This window comes from Marmota monax, unplaced genomic scaffold, assembly GCF_021218885.2.
Source record: "Marmota monax isolate L192 unplaced genomic scaffold, Marmota_monax_Labrador192_F-V1.1 WCK01_AAM20220418_F8-fsc00207, whole genome shotgun sequence".
NCBI lineage: Eukaryota > Metazoa > Chordata > Mammalia > Rodentia > Sciuridae > Marmota > Marmota monax.
The window spans coordinates 182,975-202,212 of record NW_026692713.1 but is presented as its reverse complement, the minus strand read 5'-3'; positions in this window follow the sequence as shown (position 1 = coordinate 202,212).

Here is a 19,238-nt window from a genome sequence, read left to right as displayed (position 1 = left end):
TCCCCACAAAATCCAAATTGCTCAACAATTGATTGAGAGGTGGATGAAATCCCAGAGAAAGATTGTAAAAATCTGCTTATTAAGATGTTCAGATAACTAAGTGCATGCCTGTAATCCCAGAGGCTTAGGAGGCTGAGGCAGGGGAATGTTGAGTTTTAAGCGAGCTTCAGCAAAAACGAGGCACTAAGCAACTCAGTGAGACCCCGTCTCTAAATAAAATACAAAATAGGGCTGGGAATGAGATATTCCAATCCCTAAAAGACAACAAGTATCAGCCAAGATTATTATATCCAGAAAAACTCAGTTTCAAATTTGAGGGGGAAGATAATCTTTCTATGAAAAAAAACTAAAGGAATTCATGAACACCAAGCTGGCACTATTAAAGAATACTGCGTGCACACAAAGGAAATAAAAAACAATAGAAGAATAACACATTAAATGTGAATCAAGGCAGGATAAAATATAGCAAAAAATCAAAATGGCAGGAAACCACAAACATATATTAATACTAACACTGAATGTTAATAGTCTCAACAATTAAAATATACAGGTTAACTGAATGAACAGCATGTACAGTCAGAAAAATGAGAACTTATACCTGATTTATGTATGATATATCAAAGTGCATACATGCATTTTACTGTCATGTAAAACTAATTAAAAAACAAAAAATTAAAAATCAATATTCAACTATATACTACTCATAAGAAAATCATCTTAAAGGCAAAGGCATCCACAGGCTTAGGGAAAAAGGATAGAAAAAATATTTCATGCAACAAACCACAGCAGGAGTAACTATTCTCATATCTGTCAAAGCTGATTTCAAGCAAAGAAGAGACAAGGAAGGCCACTACATTCTGGTTAAGGGAACAATTCAACAGGAAGATAGAGCAATACCGAACATTTATTCCCCAAATGTTAACACACCCAATTACATAAATAAAAATGCTCCATGACATAAACCCCACAGAGACCACAACATAATAATGACAAATAATTTTGATACGCCCTTATCACCAATAGACAGGTCAACAACATATAAACTCAATAAAGATCTCAACCTAGATAAAAGCATTAATCAAATCAACCAACCTAATGAACATCTACAAAATATTCTATGCCAAAACAGCTGAATTTACCTTCTTCTCAGTCATAATAGAACTTTTTACAAAACAGATCATATTCTAGGCCACAAAGCAAATCTTTTCTTTTTTTTCACATTCAAATATTTTATTATTATTATTATTATTATTAAAGTTTTTCTTTGGGTTTTGTGATGGCTCCTCTGACCCAGCTCCTACAAAGGAGGCACGGCAGGCAAGGAAAAGAGTACTCCTCAAACCCAGTTTTATTTGGGAGAAGCCAAATCTTTTCAAATACAAAAATAATCTATAGAATCCCATGTGTCTTATCAGATCATAAAGGAATGAAACTAGAAATTGACCACAAAAGAAATAATAGAAACCATATAAATACATGGATATTGATCAATACTCTTAGAAATGAATGAGAACAGAGATACAACCTATCAAAATCTCTGGAACTGTACCTATCAAAATCTCTGGGACAGTACCAAAGCAATTTTTTTTTGTAGTGGAGATTGAATCCAGGACATTTAATACTTGACTCAAATATCCAGCCCTTGTTAGTTTTATTTTGAGTCTGTGTCTTGCTAAGTTTCTGGAGCTGTCTTCAAAATTGTGATCCTCCAACCTTAGACTACCAAATTGCTGAGATTACAGGCATGCACCATCATGCCTACATGAAAGTGGTTCTAAGGGGAAACTATAGAATGCCAAGAGTTAATAAATGGGATGGCATTGAATTAAAAAGCTTCTCCATGGCAAATCAAATAAGAATGTGAAGACAGAACCTATAAAATGGGAGAAAATATTTGCTAGCTACTCTTCTAACAGAGATTAATATCTAGAACATACAAAGAACCACCATATATGTTCCAACTATACATTTCCTCTATATTTATCTTGAAGAATTAGAGTCCTCATGCCATAGTGATGCATGCATGCCCATGTTTACGGCAGCACAATACATATTAGTCAAGCTATTGAACTAGCCTAGGTGAATGGGTAAAGAAAATGTGGCATATATACCCAATGGAGTTTTATTCAGCCATAAAGAAAATGAAACTATGGCATTTGCAAGAAAATAGATGAAATTAGAGACTGTTGTGCCAAGTAAAATAAGTCAAACTCAGAAAGTTAAGGGTCATATGTTTTCTGAAATATGAGGGACCTAGAGAGGAGAAAGGAAGAGAAAGGTGGGAACAGATTTATAAAAATCAAAGGGAGATCAGATGAGAAAATGGTCCAATGGGTAGGAGTTGAGGCGGGGAGGGGCATGTGCTGGTTAGTGATATTGGCCAAATTACATCCTTATATTGTGTATTGTGTGCATGTATAAATATGTAACAACAAATGACCATATTTCAGAAAGAAAATAAAAAGTATGTGAAAGATAACCCACAAAATGGAAGAGAATATTTGCAAATCTTGTAACTCATATGGGGTAAGAATCCAGAAAATATAAAGTCCCACAAGTCAGCAATAAAAAGCAAATAACAATCAATAAAGAACAAGAAAGAAATGAACAAAAGACTTGCATAGACATTTCTCTGAAGGAGATACATAAATAGCTAAGAAGCACATAAAAATATAATATAAATATTTATTAGACAAATGCCAAGGAAAATCACAATGAGATATAATTCCATATCCATTGGAAAGGCTATTATAAAAAGCAAATAAATACAACAAAAGAAAACAAAGACAGTGGGTTTGGGGAAGGAATGTAAAATAATACAACCATGGTGGAAGACAATTTGACATTTCCTGAAAAGGCTAAACACAGAATCACTATATGATCCAGCAATATGACTCTTGGACTATCCCAAAAAGAAGTGAGATCAGACTCACATAGACCCATATACAGATTTTTCACAGCAGCATTGTTCACAATAGCCAAGTGTAGAAAAAACTCAATTATCCATCATGAGATGATGGGTCAACAACATGAACATATGATAGGATATAATTCAGCCATAACCATGGATGACATTCTGATGGATGCTACACTGCAGGAACCTTGCAAACATTGTGCTTAGTGAAATATGCTAGACATAAAAGGCCAATATGACCCACTTACACAATATCTAAAATGGGACAATTACTAGATGCAAACAATAGAGTGGAGGTGATCAAGGTGCTATAGACTAAATCTTGAATGTTCCCCAAAGGCCATGTGCTGAAGAGCTGTTCCTCATTCTGTGGTGCTATTGGAAGGTGGTGGAACATTGAGGAGGTGGGGTCCAGGGGAAGAAAGTTTGGTCCCTGGGGCTGTGTAAGGACAGGGATGTTGGGACCCCAGCCACTCCCCATTTTGCTCTTTGCTTGCTGGTTGGCATGAGGTGAGTGGGTTTCTTGTGCTGTGCACTCCCGAAGATATGCTATGCTGCCACAGACCCAAAGCAATAGGGCTAAGAGGCTGAATCTCTGAAAACATGAACCAAAATAAACTTTTCTTCATTTAAGTTGATTATCTCAGGTATTTTGTTACAATGGAAAGCTAATTAATGGGGGTGGGGGAAATGAATGATCAAAATGGACTTTCCCTGTGGGTGAAGGGTCTCAGACAACCTGGCTTGGCCTGAACCCTGGTCTTTTTCCCTGCTAGATCAGCAGAGGTGCTCTGAAGCCCACCCCCAGCCTTTGCAGGAGGGACATAGGAAGAGAGCTAAAACTTGAAGGAGCCAGGACTCCATCAAGAGCCCTGAGAGCACTGGGAACACTTTAGCTATGTCTCTGCTTAGCCTGGAAATGCACATCACACTCATCCTCTGTTGTTGCATCTAGTCGACCAACTTTCCCTTCATCCTCATCTCACCTGGCAAGGGGGGTACAAAGACAATCATGTTACAGTGAGAGGTTCTGAATCACAAAAGGATGAGGCTGATTTCCCAGGACCCCATAGGTAATGAGTGACTCCATGGCTGGGCTGCTTTTCTCAAAGAGCCACAGAGCACCCACACATGAGGTCCTCATCCAGGTAGCCCTGAGAGAAAGATGTCCTCACCCTCCAAGTACTTGTCACCATGCTGGCTCTGCAAGGTACCAAGCCCCTTCCAACAGACCCTGTGAGATGGCTCACAGGGAAAGGGTGTGTTATTTCTCTCAGGCTGAGGGACTCCTCCCTGGCTCACTGTGACCAGAATCAAGGCTGCCACATCTGACAACATGGGTAGGAAATGGAAGTGCAGGGACTCCTCCTCAGACAGGATTCTGTTGAGGCTTGTAGGAGTGACAATTGGAAATTCAGACATTAGGAATTGAGGGAGATCCAGCAGATCTCCTCAGTCCTGGAGACTGACCTGGTATACACAGGGGACTTGAGCTGCTTCCTTTATTTCCTGGCTTTCCAGTCTGGATAATGTTCAGACCCTTCAGCTCATGTTCCAACCCCAGCCAAGTGTGGCCTGATTACCTGGGCTTGTCTTCTGGCATTGAAGATGCCATATGGGATCCATGTGAGGCAATGACTGGGGGTGCAAGTGGGAACCTTCTTTACTCAGGAAACCATTTCTTTGGCCCTCTCTAGGACCCTACCTTATTCATATTTTTGCAGAAAGGTAAGGGGAGAATCTCTAATTTTCTGATGTTTTGCAGCAAACCAGCTGTGGTTGACTGAACCACTTCCATCCTCAATATAACCCTCCCAAAATGTGGGGATTGACCTGCCTCCTCAAACAGTTAGAATATCAATTTTTAGTACTTTCTCTGTCATAAGCAAGTACTTCATTAACACCGGCACCTATGCCAATGGCCCTTCCATACATCTCAAGGCTGGGCCGAACCCCCACTATCCTCACAACAATCTTAGAGGAGTGGATAAGGTACTTACCACAGGGCAGCTGAGAAACCCAAAGAATCACAGCTACTCTCTGAAAGGACTGGTCCAAACCACTTCTCCAGAACCAAACAACCACTCACCCTTACCTTTCTAGACAGCCAGCAGGTGCCTAAGGCACCATCTAGCTTCCCCAGGACAATACTGAGATAGAGTCACCTGCTCTTGTCAGTGCAGGTGCTTTGGATGGTAACATGGGGGAAGGAAGAAGCAAACATGAGAGGCAGAAAAGCACAGGACATTCTGAGCAGTGGCACTGGGAGAGTGCCCAGCAGAGGCCACAGAGCACTCTCTCCAGAATAGTCAGCAGTGAGCCCTACACAAGGCTGAGGGTGAATCCTAGCCATCACCTGACTGAGAGGCATGTAGGAGCAAGATCTGGGCCAGTGAGATCTGCTGGAGGGGAAGAGCCATCCAGGATCCCTGTGATGGTTCCCTCCTTATAGACAGTAAGTAAGATGCTGAGGATCATGCCTGGGGTCTGACCACAGACAACCCTGCTTGTCCTCTTCTAGAGTCTGCAATTTTTAAGGCCATGTTCTGACCATAGTGACTGGAACCTAAAAGAAAATCCCCCTGGGGTATCTGGGGACAGAACCAGAGGGCCACTCACTTGTCCAAGATGAAGTAGAGGTCAAACACACCCTGGCATTCATTTTTTGTTTTCCTTTGTGTCCATTGTTGCCATCCACCAGGACTTTGGCGGTGGTGGTAGCTTCTTGAGCCCTTGCCCACATGGTGGAATATTCTCCAGCCAGTGCCATGATGCTGTAGGCTCCCTGCTCTCAAAAGGGATGGTGGCAGAAGCAGCAGTAGCAGAAAGAGTGCAGTGCAAGGCAGCCAGGAATTGTGGATCACCATTTTCTTGATGTCCCTGTGAACTTAATTGCATTTAGCTCTCTGTACAGGTTTACAGGTAGGCTGGGCACTATCCACCTCTGGCTTCCTTTTCTGCCACCTCCACCTGTACCCATAGCCCCTATGGACCATTGCCCTATCACCAATGATCACTACAGCACTCTACCAGGTACCTACTCAGAGCACAGGGACTGGGGAAGCAGCAGCTCTGAGTATTCTGCTACCAGCTGCCTGCACAGCCCTTCCCCCACCCTGGGACAGAATTTTCTGTGCTTATGATTGACAGGAAGGTTGACATGGTGACTTTGTGACCTGAACTCTGCTCAATACCCTTCATGTAGACAATACCAAATAGCAGTCACTGGATCTTTGAAGGGTGTGTAAGATAAAAATCTCCTTGTCCCACAACCCATCTCCTTACAGCTGGTCCTTAAGGGGTCACCTAAAGGAAATCAGGATTTAGTTAACCAAAGAGGATAGCTGAAGATCAAGACATCACTTGTGGGTGAGGAGTCAGGAATTGGGAGGCCAGTGGGTTGGGAATGGAGGGGCCATTTATGTGAACCCTGAAGTCAGCCATGAGATGGCAGGATCTAGAAGGCGATGAATACTGTGTGCTCTTGCCTAAGTCCTCTTAGAATAGGAAGTCAGTCCCATTATCCACTGCCTGGTAACAAGCACATAAACTCAGTGACAAGAACAATTTTGTTGTGCTCACAGTTTCTGTGAATCAGACAGGTAGGGATGGCAAATTAGAGAGGGGTCCCCATGAGGTACCTTATGGGGAGATGTGAGCATCAGGGAAAGACTTGGGTTACTGGTGACTGGAGGTCAGTATTGGCTTTCCCACTCTCATATATGACACCTGAGTAGGGTAACTCCAAATCTCTACCATCCCCAGGGACCCTAAGTGTGTCCTTTTATTATGACTCAATTTTCCTCTTGGCATGAGCTTTCAAGGTGGGTGCACTGTTTTTATGGTGGCTCAGAGGTCTGAACTCAGAGCTCAAAATATTTGTAGTGAGCAAGATAGAAACTGTAGCGCCCTCTATGACATCACCTCAGAAGTCACATACTGTCACTTCCACTGTATTCTGGCCAAAGCAGTCACTGACCTGTCAAGGTTTAGATGGAGCCACACAGACCCCTGCCACACAGACTTCCTTCACGGGAGGCATGTGGGTGGAAGGACACACCCAGTGCTTTGACCCTAAGGCATCGCAGCACTTGGACCCTGGAGTGAGGCACAGTGTGGGGAAACAGGGGTGCAGTGATGGCATTGAAAAGGAATTCTGAAACCGCAGATCGTGAAGGGAAACAGCTTTAGAAATATCTTGATCAATTTTATTTTATTTGAGTTTATATTCATAAAGGTTTTGTATGCTTAAAAACTCTTCCTTAATAGCTGTAAAAGAGACCTCAATGTGTATAACATAAAATTAACAAGTGATAAAAGTATTGAGTTCTGAGATTTTTTGTTTATTCCTTTTGTGTTAACTTTAAAAGAACAAACTATCTTGAAAAAATAATATTTTAGAGTTGATGAAATCTGGTATACTCCCCCAACAGCATCTCAGGGTCCCCTTACTTTTCACATGTAATGAGCCTTGATACTGTCATGGTTTCATAGATTGTACTTTTGCTTAGACATCTCACTGTGGACTGAATTTGCCTTTCCTACTTCCTGATGGTCTACTGCATGACACTTGGTCATTCATGTTTCCCCCTTTATTGCAAAGCTTATCCACATATTCATGTCCCTTCTCTGACTGGGGTATTTATCCTTTTCATATTGTTCATTAACATATGCATTCTTTCTACTAATTATCAATTGTTGCAGTTATCTTCTATCAGTGTGTGGCTATTTTTCACTTTACCATTTTGAAATAGAGCACAGACTCTTAATTGATTGCAGAATGCTTGTGTTGGGATGAGTGTCCCCCAAAATTTCAAGTGTTAAAAGATTGATCTATAAAATGGCCCTATTGAGAGATGGTGGGACTTCCAGGTGGTTGGGTCTAGTTGGAGTCACTAGATCACTGTGGACAGGTCTTTTTAGGGGTCTGTAGAACCTCCATCTTTTCCTTACTTTTGCTGGCTCATGATGTAAGCCATTCCACCAGATACTATCCTTTCCCAATACTGCACATATCTTTGGGCCACCTGATCACAGATGGGAATTTCCAGAACAGTGATCCCAAATGAACCTTATTGTCCTCTTAAGGCTATATTGTTCCAGTAACAAGAAAGTAATGCAAAATAATAATTTGCAATAAATTGTTATTTTCCACCCTGACCCCATACCACCTGCCCTAGGCAATTATGCTCCGGATACCTTTAGATTATCCTAGGTTATGGAACTTGCCCCAATCTGGCAAAGTGCTTCCATACCACAACTGTGGGGCAGGAATGGGACTGGGAAGAGGCTGAGAAATAGTGCGACCTCTTCAGTGAAGACCTGTACCCAGCTCCCCTGGCTGTTCTCAGTCTAGGTGGGAGGATAAAGAACTTCTGCTGCCCTTGGGAGGCATGTAGGGGTCAGCCTGCACCACAAAGTGGTTTCCAACGGTGCTCAGAGGCACCATAGTATTATGAACCTAGGGTCAAGGTGCACTGGTCAAGAGAAAAGATATGTGGTCTTCAGGTCCCACAGCTGTGAACTGAATTCACATGCACCTAAGTGTGCCACTGACATCTGGTTCTGACAATGATTCCAGCCTGCTGGGAGTGGCCAAGAGGGGTCACAAGAATTGTGTTTTGGGGCAGGCTAGATCAGCAGCCAAGGGAGCACTACACCACATTGATAGGGAACTTTGGGTTCCCAGATCCTGGGGTCCCTCTCTGCCCAGCTCTGCTCACAAGTCAGTCCTGATGCAAAGACTGCAGACCAATGGGCTGCTCAGAAACACCACCATGGAGGTGGGAAGAGCCAGGAAGGAGGTCCTGGCCAACCTGAGAGAGTGCTCCTGGGCCAAATACAGAATTGTGTCCTCAGAGTCTCCTTTCTGTCCTTGAAGATGTTGACTGAGCAGCCAAGAAAGATGTGCCTTTGGGTGCTGTCAGAGCCAATAGAGGGGTGTGGGCAGAGGAATACATCTCACTTCTTTTCCCTTCTCTTCCCTTTTCTCCTGAAACTTATTTTCACCACAAATCTTTTTTTCCTCCCTCCTATGTTGATTTTCTGGTCTATATTTCTTGCATCCAGCCATCCAGGCAGGCATCCCTCTACTCATGGTGTATGTTCCCCATTATCAGCCAGGACTTGTGTGGGTGCTAGGAAGAGAACACCACACCTGATCAAGATCCTTTTGTCAACAGATTATTTCCAAGATCTAGATGAAGCTAAATTATTTCTAAAGATCTGTCAAGTGCCTCTCATGGGAAAAATGTATAAATGATTAATCTGAGTTAAAGATAAAAGGAACAAAGAAACCCAGTTTTGGAGAAAAAATGTTGATAGAATTTTTTGTGTGTTTGTTTTAACTTTTTGCCTTCTAGGCACTCTCAGGGCACCAGTAAGCTCATCCTTGCAGGAACAGTTAGGAGACACTGGCACCCACTCCTGCCTTCTGGGACAGCTGCACAGTGCCATATTATGGGGCACTGAGGGAGCAGGTTCACAGATAGGTTGTGGAAAGGCACTGGGAGTCTGGGGCTATGCACTTTAAGCCTTGGTATGAGTAGGAAGAAAATAACACTAAATTTAAAAAATAAATGCCTGTCAGTGCCACCAATGTAGAGCATTAAGTGACCTAATTACTGTTGAATTAGACTTCAGATATTTCATTTCATAGCAATAAATGTGGCAATTGAAATTAATATTTTGTATACATTCAGTAGGAGGATCAATGTGGAAATATTTCATGTTAATATGAAAGATTGTCAACCAAATTCTAAGTGAAGAAATCCAGAAAAGTAAGTTTGTTGAATTTTTGAGAAATAAAGAAGGAATGGATATGAGGCCATATTTCGTTCCTTGTTAAAACTTTAATCTTGTCAGAGAGATACAATTTTATTTTTCATGATATTTTTGTGATAATTTATGATTTATATCTGTATATATTAAATACACTCAAACATGTATGTAAGTTGATTGTTTTTGAAGAGGTTCCTTACCAGCTGAGGCACAATGCTTTAGTTTTTTGGAAATAATTTAACATTATCTTGTAGTTTATTGTGACTTTAACAATAATTCAGCTAATTTAACTTTTCATTTAATATAGTTAGGGAAATTCAGCAATCAGTAAACTATACAGAACTGAGTGGAAATTAAATAGGATGGAGGTCACTTGCAATGTGTTTAATGAAAATTTTGCTCAGTTAGGTCAAAGAATCATGGACATATTCCTAGGTATGTATGTGAAACTTTGATTTGAGATACTATTTTCTGAATTGAAAAGTTCAAGAGTCTTTATGTTATCTAACCAGCAACCTCCAGTGAGTCAGAATTTCCAAGGGGACAGTGTAAGAGATGATTTTCAATGATTTAGATTCACATTTCTGCTTTGCTTACCACAGATTTCGTTTTCAGAAATTGAGTAGGTGACGACGTTTACTTAAAACACATAACCACAATATATTAAAAAAAGAAGTAATTCTTCAGCTTCAATGCTTTGAAATTAATTTTCCTTCATTAAGTAGTCTAAATCTCTGGAAGAATGCTATTGTCCTTCTATTCTTCAATGACACTATTGCTGCCAGAGGTGAGATTCTGAACAAGCAGTCTGAAGTATAACCCAAGGTCTTTTCCCAGGTACTTGGCAAACAGAGTTGTGACCATTGACTTGAGATCTACTTTTCTTCACTAACAGTGCTAGAAGCAAGAGCTGCCAGTTCTTGCTGCCAGTCCTGACTAGATGAGGGTGTTTTGTCTGTGATGAGAAGGAGGGAGCACCTTCACTCTGCTGAGAGAAAGTCTGCTAAGAAAAAGACCCTGAAGATGGTTAGGGTGGTGGCTGTTCAGGAAAGGAAGAGCACAGCAGCACTGAGCACTGTGTGAGTGGTCAGGGCTCCTGAACCAGACAACACATTGACCAGTAGGTGGCATGACTGGTCATGGGAGAGGCCACAGGTATCTACAGTGGTCATGGGAGAGGCCACAGGTATCAAGGCAGATCTGGATGAAGTTTCTAGATAGAAGACACACAAAAGTCTAATATTGATCTCTAGGGGGATAAAAGGACCAAGAGTCTCTACACAAGGAATAGATGAGCATTAGGAGGCATCAGGTGCTCCCTGCAAACACGCCACATTAGACTCACATCAATTTCTAATTTGAGGGGTTTTCTACTTGCAGTTTGTCAGAGTAGATAGAGTTTGGAGGACATCCTTTGCAGTTACTCTGTGATTTTTACCTGATCCATGTGACAGAGGAGACCCTTGGGGAGGTTCTGAATGACATGCAAACATTTTGGACGAGTCTATATGCTCTTCCCCTTTTTTCCTCTTCCTCTTCATTATTATTAGTTCTTCTTGACTTTTTTCCTCCTTCTTCCTTCCCATTATTGGTATTTTATCTTTGTTTCCCCCACTTCCACCTCCTTCTCCTTATTATTTTATCTGTGTCTCCTTTTTCCAATCTGTCCTCTTTCATCTTATTAAAGCATAGAAGCTGTCATTGATGGAGCATGAACTTGGAAAGGATATCTATCTTCGAATTTAGTGGTGTCCAAGGTCTCAGAAAGCTGGTATGTTGTGCTGGTTTAGCAAGAAGGAACGTGGCAAGTTGAAAATGCACTTGATTCTAGATACACAGCTTCCCTCATGTCATTGTTTTGAAAACTAAATGAAATCAAGTCTGTTAAGCCTCTGAAATACATTAAGTTGTGAATAAATTATTTTCTTATGTGGATTATTATTTTAATATCATAAGCATCCTGACACCCAATATTTCCTCCTGCTAGAAGACCACAGGTACTCATTTTACTGCTGAGGAAAGAAGAATTAAATCTCTAGCTCTGGGCACTATGGATGATTCTGTCCTGGGGACCTATGTCTGGGATTGGCAAAGATTTATGAGGTATGAAAACAGCACAGTAATAGAAATTTCTTCTACATAAGAAATAAAATTGAAACAGTAAAATTTTATTTTGTTATTATTTCATTTATTTTGAATTTGCATGTTTTTACTGACATAGAAAGCAAAGATGGTATAGAACATGAACATCATGCCTAAACTCAAAAATAGTTCATAATAAGTTTAATTTTACTTAAATGGGATGGTCAGAAAGAGCAGCTAAAGTAGGATAAACAAATTGTTGGTTTTCATAGAAGTGCTCCTTCATGAGACACATTAGTTCCAAGAAGGTGCCCTCACATATCAAGGAGACTATAGAGACACTGAGAGATTAGAGATGGACTGAAGACTACTTCTTGATTTTTGGATCTGAGAGCTCTTGAGTTGAAGTGTCCCAGGAATTACATATAGCTGCCTCTCCTTTAAAAACTAAACATTTCTAAACAGACAACAAGCCTGTTATAAAAATTGAAGAGCAAGCATTAAACTTAGTTCTATCATTAGGAAAATGTCTCTTGAAAGTGTCTCTGAGCATGGAGCTTCGCTGGGCATGGTTCCTCTGCTGGAGATGGCAGAGCACCATTCCAGCCCTCTGACCCAGCCTGTGGCTCACATCCATGATGAGGAATCAACAAGGATTGAGCTGTGGTTCTGCCCTTTGGGAAGGGGAAACTCAGTTCTCCAGGCCTCGGGAAGCTGGAGTCACCCAGAAAGCCAGGACACCTACTCTCCTCTAAGAAGCATAGATGGTGAGACCTCTGAGATACTTGGAGCTCACTCATTCCAGCCTACAGAGGGAAACCAGGGATGTGGGGAGCTGAATGCTATGTTGGGAGAGCCAGCAGGGACGCAGCTTAGTTCTCGTCTCTTCATCCTAGCAGTGCAGACTAAACCCTCACAAATTATCCATGCCTGGATGCTCCTGAAGGGTCAATGTATCCCCACCATTCCCAAAATGATATTCCCAAGGCCCCTTGCTCATTGATGATTCCATTGAGGCTCAGCATCTCCAGCCACTTTGAGTAATGCCTATGGCAGAAGCTGCCCTCAGAAAGATCTTGTGCAGAAGGTGACTGATGCTATAGGATCTGTCCTACCCTGTGGTCCCTGGGTGGGGCAGGAAAGACCAACAAAGGGGCCTCATTGTGAGGTCCACACTAGGCACTTCACATTCATCAATCATTTTATTCCAACAGTACTACGGGATATAAATACTTAATTTTCATCTATCTGCAGAAGGAGCTTAGTTTAGACAGGTTTGTGGTTTTTCTAAAACCATTTCTCAGGATGAATGTTTCTAGATCAAACTCCTTGACCCCTAACTCTCAGGTCCCATTCCCAACATAGTCATGGGGTATCCTGAGTCATTCATGAATAGTAAATTAGGGCCTGTCTTGGATTCCCTGCTTAAAACTACAACTTAACCTATCCCTAATCATAAACACACACACACACACACACACACACACACACCACACAATTTTCCATGCATAGGATTTTGTGATTTTTTCACTGCCTTATCTCAGAACCTAAGACTTATTAGTGTGACTTCCCTGAGTACTTGGCTAGCCTATTTGTGCCTCTCCTTTCTTACCAGTTAAAAATGATACCAATTTGTGCCATAAAGATTTATTGTGAAGATCACACTGTGGCCTGCTGCCCTGGACAGAGCCCCTCTGCACACCATGCCCACTCTGGAGAGGCACACCACACCTGCAAGGTGGTTCATTATTCATCAAAGTGTGGCTCCATAGCCCAACATCAAGGTACCTATAGGTTTGATGCTGTTGTCACCAATAAAGTGGGACATTGCCGCTTCTATCTAGGGACAATAATCAGGACCTGGTATAACGTCACCAAGGTCAATAAGGGCCTGGTTACTCCACAGGTATCTCTATAAGGGATGCTAACAGGCATTCCTGTTGTGGAGGAAACAGGGAGCCTTGGCCTAGATCTGCCCACAACCACTTGTGCAGGACCTAGGTCCAGGGTAGGTTGAAGTTCACGTCCCCCCCACCTGGGACCCTAAGCCTAACCCATCTTGGGACACTGCAGTCATCACTATAGTCTTCCCCACATAATAGCCCTTAATTTTTTGAAAATAGAGTCTAGAAACAGCTGTATCTCAGAGCAGGCATCCAAAAGAGAGTGTGAGGCCCACCCTTTCAGCCCCATCTCTGAAAGACAGGGCTTCCATCTTGGGGCACCTTAAGTGTCTTGAGTTACCTTGGCTATTGCTGCAACCATCTTTAGATGCAGTAGCATACATTGAGGGACACAAGCAGGGTCTGGAAGCCCAACATCAAGGTGAGGTACAGACAATCTGCACAGATACTACAATAATATAGGGTAAAAATTGTAATAACTTAGATCCATTCTACAAGAAAGGAAGACACATAGACAACTGAAAAAACAAGGGAGGAAAGTGCCGCAAACACACCAGGACACTATAATAACAGAACCCATGGACAGTGAAGTTGATGAAATATCAGAGAAGGAGTTCAGAAGGTTCATAATTAAAATGATCTGTAAATTAAAGAGTGGCATAAATGAGCAAATACAGGCAAAATTTGATCACTCCAACAAAGAGATAAGAGAGCAAATACAGGTAGCAAAAGATTACTTTAAGAGAGAGAGAGAGACTCTGGAAAAACACCAGTCAAGAATCCTTGAAATGAAGGACAAATAAAATAAATAAATAAATAAATAAAATAAATTAAAAACAATGTATAGAAAGCATAACCAACAGAATAGATCACATGCAAGAAAGAACGTCAGATAATGAAGACAAAGTATACAATCTGGAAAATAAAATTGATCACACACTAAAGATGGTAAGAAACCATAAACAGAACATCCAAGAATTATGGGACAGCATCAAGAGACCAAATTGAGGGAGTTATTGGGATAGAGGAAGGCACAGAGTTTCAAACCAATAGAATGCTCAATCTCCTCAATGAGATAATATCAGAAAATTTCCCGAGCATGAAGAATGAATTGGAAAACCAGATACAAGAGGCTTACAGGACACCAAATGTTCAAAATTAAGGCAGATCTACACCAACGCACATTAAAATGAAAATGCCTAGCATACAGAATAAGAATAGAATCTTAATAGACACGAGGGAGGGATCAGCTCACATATAGGGGTATACTAATTCATATCTCAGCAGCTTTTTCCAACCCAGGATCTCAAAGCCAGGAGATCATGGAACAACATATACCAATTTTTGAAAAAAAATGGATGCCAACCAAGAATCTTGTATCCACCCAAACTAAGCTTTAGATTTGATGATGAAATAGAAACCTTCCATTATGGGAGACCATCCTTGCCAGTGACTGAGTTTCCTCCGGGGCTGGGTGTGAGGCACTCAGTCACTTTTAATGTGGCAGAGCTTTTCCCACCCTTCTTGGGTTTGAGAGCTTGTTGTGTGGAGGCGTGTCTCACCACTGCTCCAAAGATCCAATCATCGTACCTGACCTTGCCACAATGCCCTACTTGACCTTCATTGGATGGGATTTTCCCCAGAATTCTTTGTTCCCCAATAGCGCGCTTGCTCTCTTTCTATAGCCTCTTCAGTAAAACCTCACTGCCCCCCTGGAGCTTGAGGCTCAGGGTTGAAGAGCTGTCCCAGAGCTGGTTTAACGGTAAAATGGTGTCTGTGTCTTTAATTTAAACTCCCTGAGAATTTTCCTGCATGACCAAACCATTCCTGTCTACACTGACCTTGGACCAAATTCCATGATAAACAAAATAATTTACAAATAGAAAGTCTGCACTACAGAACATCCTCAGCAAAATATTTCATGAAGAGGAAATAAAAAACAATGAAGATAATCAGGGAGATATTACACTAAAGTCAAATCTATTCATAGGAGAAACTGAGACACATTAAATGCCAAAAATAAACAAAAATGGCAGGGAATACAAAATCATGTCTCAATAATAACCCTGAATGTTAATGGCCTAAACTCACCAATCAAAAGACATAGACTACTAGATTAGATAAGAAAAAAAAAGACCCAATAATATGCTGTCTCTCCAAGAGAGTCATCTCATAGAAGATGGTATCCACAAACTGAAGGTGAAGGGTTGGGAAAACATCAAACCACTTGCATGGACTTTGGAAGCAAGCAGGGGTTTTCATCCTCATGTCAAATAAAGTAGACTCCAAGCTAAAGTCAATCACAAAGGATAAAGAAGGACACTATATACTGCTCAAGGGAACCATACACCAACAAGACTTAACAATTATAAATATATATGCCCAAACAATGGAGCATCTATGTTCATCAAACTCTTCTCAAGTTCAAGAGTCAAATAGACCACAACACAATAATTTTGGGTGACTTTAACACACCTCTTTCACCACTGGATAGATCTTCCTAACAAAAACTGAACAAAGAAACTATAGAACTTAATAATACAATCAATAACTTAGACTTAACTAACATATATAGAATATTTCATCCTTCAATGAGAGAATACACTTTCTTCTCAGCAGCACATGGATCCTTCTCTAAAATAGACCATATAATATGCCACAAAGCAACTCTTAGCAAATATAACAATGTAGACACACTACCATGCATTTTATCAAATCAGAATGGAATGAGATTGGAAATCAATAACAAAAGAAAAAAATAAAAATTTCTCCATCACCTGGAGACTAAACAATATGCTACTGAACAAACAATGGGTTACAGAAGACATCAAGGAGGAGATTAAAAAATTCTCAGAGGTAAATGAGAACATAGACACAACATATCAAAATCTCTGGGACACTGAGAAAGCAGTACTAAGAAGAAAATTCATTGCATGGAGTTCATTTCTTAAAAGAAGAAAAAGTCAACAAAAAATGACCTCACACTACATCTCAAAGCCCTAGAAAAAGAAAAACAAATCAATAGTAAAAGGAGTAGAAGGCAAGAAATAATTAAAATTAGAGCTGAGCTCAATGAAATCAAAACAAAAGAAACAATTGAAAAATCGACAAAACAAAAGTTGGGTCTTTGAAAAAATAAATAAAATTGACAGACCCTTAGCTATGCTAATGAAGAGAAGGAGAGAGAGAACTCAAATTATCAGCATACGTGATGAAAAAGGTAATATCACACCGACACTACCGAAATACAGAGGATAATTAGAAATTATTTTGAAAACTTATACTCCAATAAAATAGAAGACATTGAAGGCATCAACAAATTTCTTAAGTCATATGATTCGCTCAGATTGAATCAAGAAGTTATAAGTAATTTAAATAGACCAATATCAAGTATGAAATAGAAGATGCCATCAGAAGCTTACCAATCAAGAAAAACCCAGGACTGGAGGGATACACAGCCTAGTTCTGCAAGACCTTTAAAGAAGAACTAATACCAATACTCTACAATTTGTTTCAGGAAATAGAGAAAGAGGCAGCACTTCCAAAATCATTCTATGAAGCCAATATCACCCTGATCCCAAAACCAGGCAAAGGCTCATCAAAGAAAGAAATCTTCAACAAATATCTCTATTGAACATAAATGCAAAAAATTCTCAGTAAAATTCTGGCACATTGAATACAAAAACATATCAAAAAGATTGTGCACCATGATCAAGTGGGATTCATCCCAGGGATGCAAGGTTGGTTCAACATACAGAAATCAATAAATGTAATTCATCACATCAATAGACTTAAAGATAAGAATCATATGATCATCTCAATAGATGCAGAAAAAGCATTTGACAAAATACAGCACCCTTTCACTTTCAAAACACTAGAAAACTAGGGATAACAGGAACATATCTCAACATCGTAAAGGCTATCTACGCTAAGTCTCAGGACAACATCATTCTAAATGGAGAAAAATTGAAAGCATTCCCTCTAAAAACTGGAAAAAGACAAGGATGCCCTCTTTCACCACTTCTATTCAACAGAGTTCTTGAAATGCTGGCCAGAGCAATTAGACAGGTGAAAGAAATTAAAAGGGTATGTATAGGAAAAGATGAACTTAAATTAGCACTATTTGCTGATGATATGATTCTATACCTAGAAGACCCAAAAAGCTCCACCAGAAAACTTCTAGAACTAGTAGGTTAATTCATCAAAGTAGCAGGATAATATCAACAACCATAAATCTGTATATCAGTGACAAATCCTCTGAGAAGGAAAACAACCCCATTTACAATATCCTCAAAAAAAAAAAAAGATACTTGGGAATAAACTTAACGAAAGAGGTGAAAGATCTATACAATGAAAACTACAGGACCCTAAAGAGAGAAATTAAAGAAGACTTTAGAAGATGAAAAGATATGTCTTGTTCTTGGATAGGCAAAATTAATATTATCAAAAATATATTATTTATGCAAGTCCCTTTTCAAAGTCCCTTGTAAGTATTTGATTAGCAAATATCCTCTTCTCATCCTGTGGGTTATCTGTTGATGTTCTCAATGGTGTCCCTTCGTACCATTTCAATTTTTAAAATGTCCAGATTGTTTTGCCACCCTCATGCTTTGATGGTATATCTAAAAATCCTTTGCCAATTCGAGGTTATAAAATTGACCTCTACATTTTCTTCTAAGAATTATAAATTGACATGTTGAATTTTCATCAAATTTGAGTTAATTTTTGTGTATTCAACTTTATTCTTTTGCATGTGCATATCTGGTTGTCTGAGCACTATTCATTGAAGACCCCCTTTTTTATCCTATGGGTTTTCACCTTGATACCATTGTCAAATATCAATTAATCAAAAATGGAAGGATTTATTTTATTCCAATATTTATTATCTTTCCTTTCTTCCACTCTGAGTTGAGTTTACTCTTTCTTTACAAGTTTATTAAGGTGAAAGATTTGTTTATCTATTTGTTACATTTCTAATTTTAATATACACACTTACTGCTGTATATTCCCCCAAGTATTGATCTGGCTGCATCACATAAGATTTGATATGTTGTGATTTTATTTTCATCCATATTCCAGAGTTTTCTAATATATTGTGTGATTTCTTCTTTGATTCACTGGCTATATGATTTCTTCATAGGTGTGGATTTCCAAAATTTAATTTTGTTATTGATCTCAAATTTCATTCCACTATGGTTGGACAATATACTCTGTATAATGTTATCATAACAAAGTGTACCACAAACTTAGAGCTTAGACAACACCATTTATCATCTTACAGTTCTATAGGCATGGTCCTACTGAGTTAAAAATGAGTGGCATGAATTTGTATTCCTTTCTGGAAGCTCTAGGAGATTTCCTTTGTTCATTCTGGTTGTTGGGGAAATTAAGTTCCTAGCAGTTGTATGACTGAATTCCCATTTCTTTGCTGGCTGTCAGGGGACGGTTCCCAAGGACTAGAAGCTAGCCACACTGCTTTATCCATAGGCCCCTTCTTCATCTTCACAGCCAGCAATGGTTTTTCAAGTTCCCCTTTTACCATGTCTCCTGTAATTTCC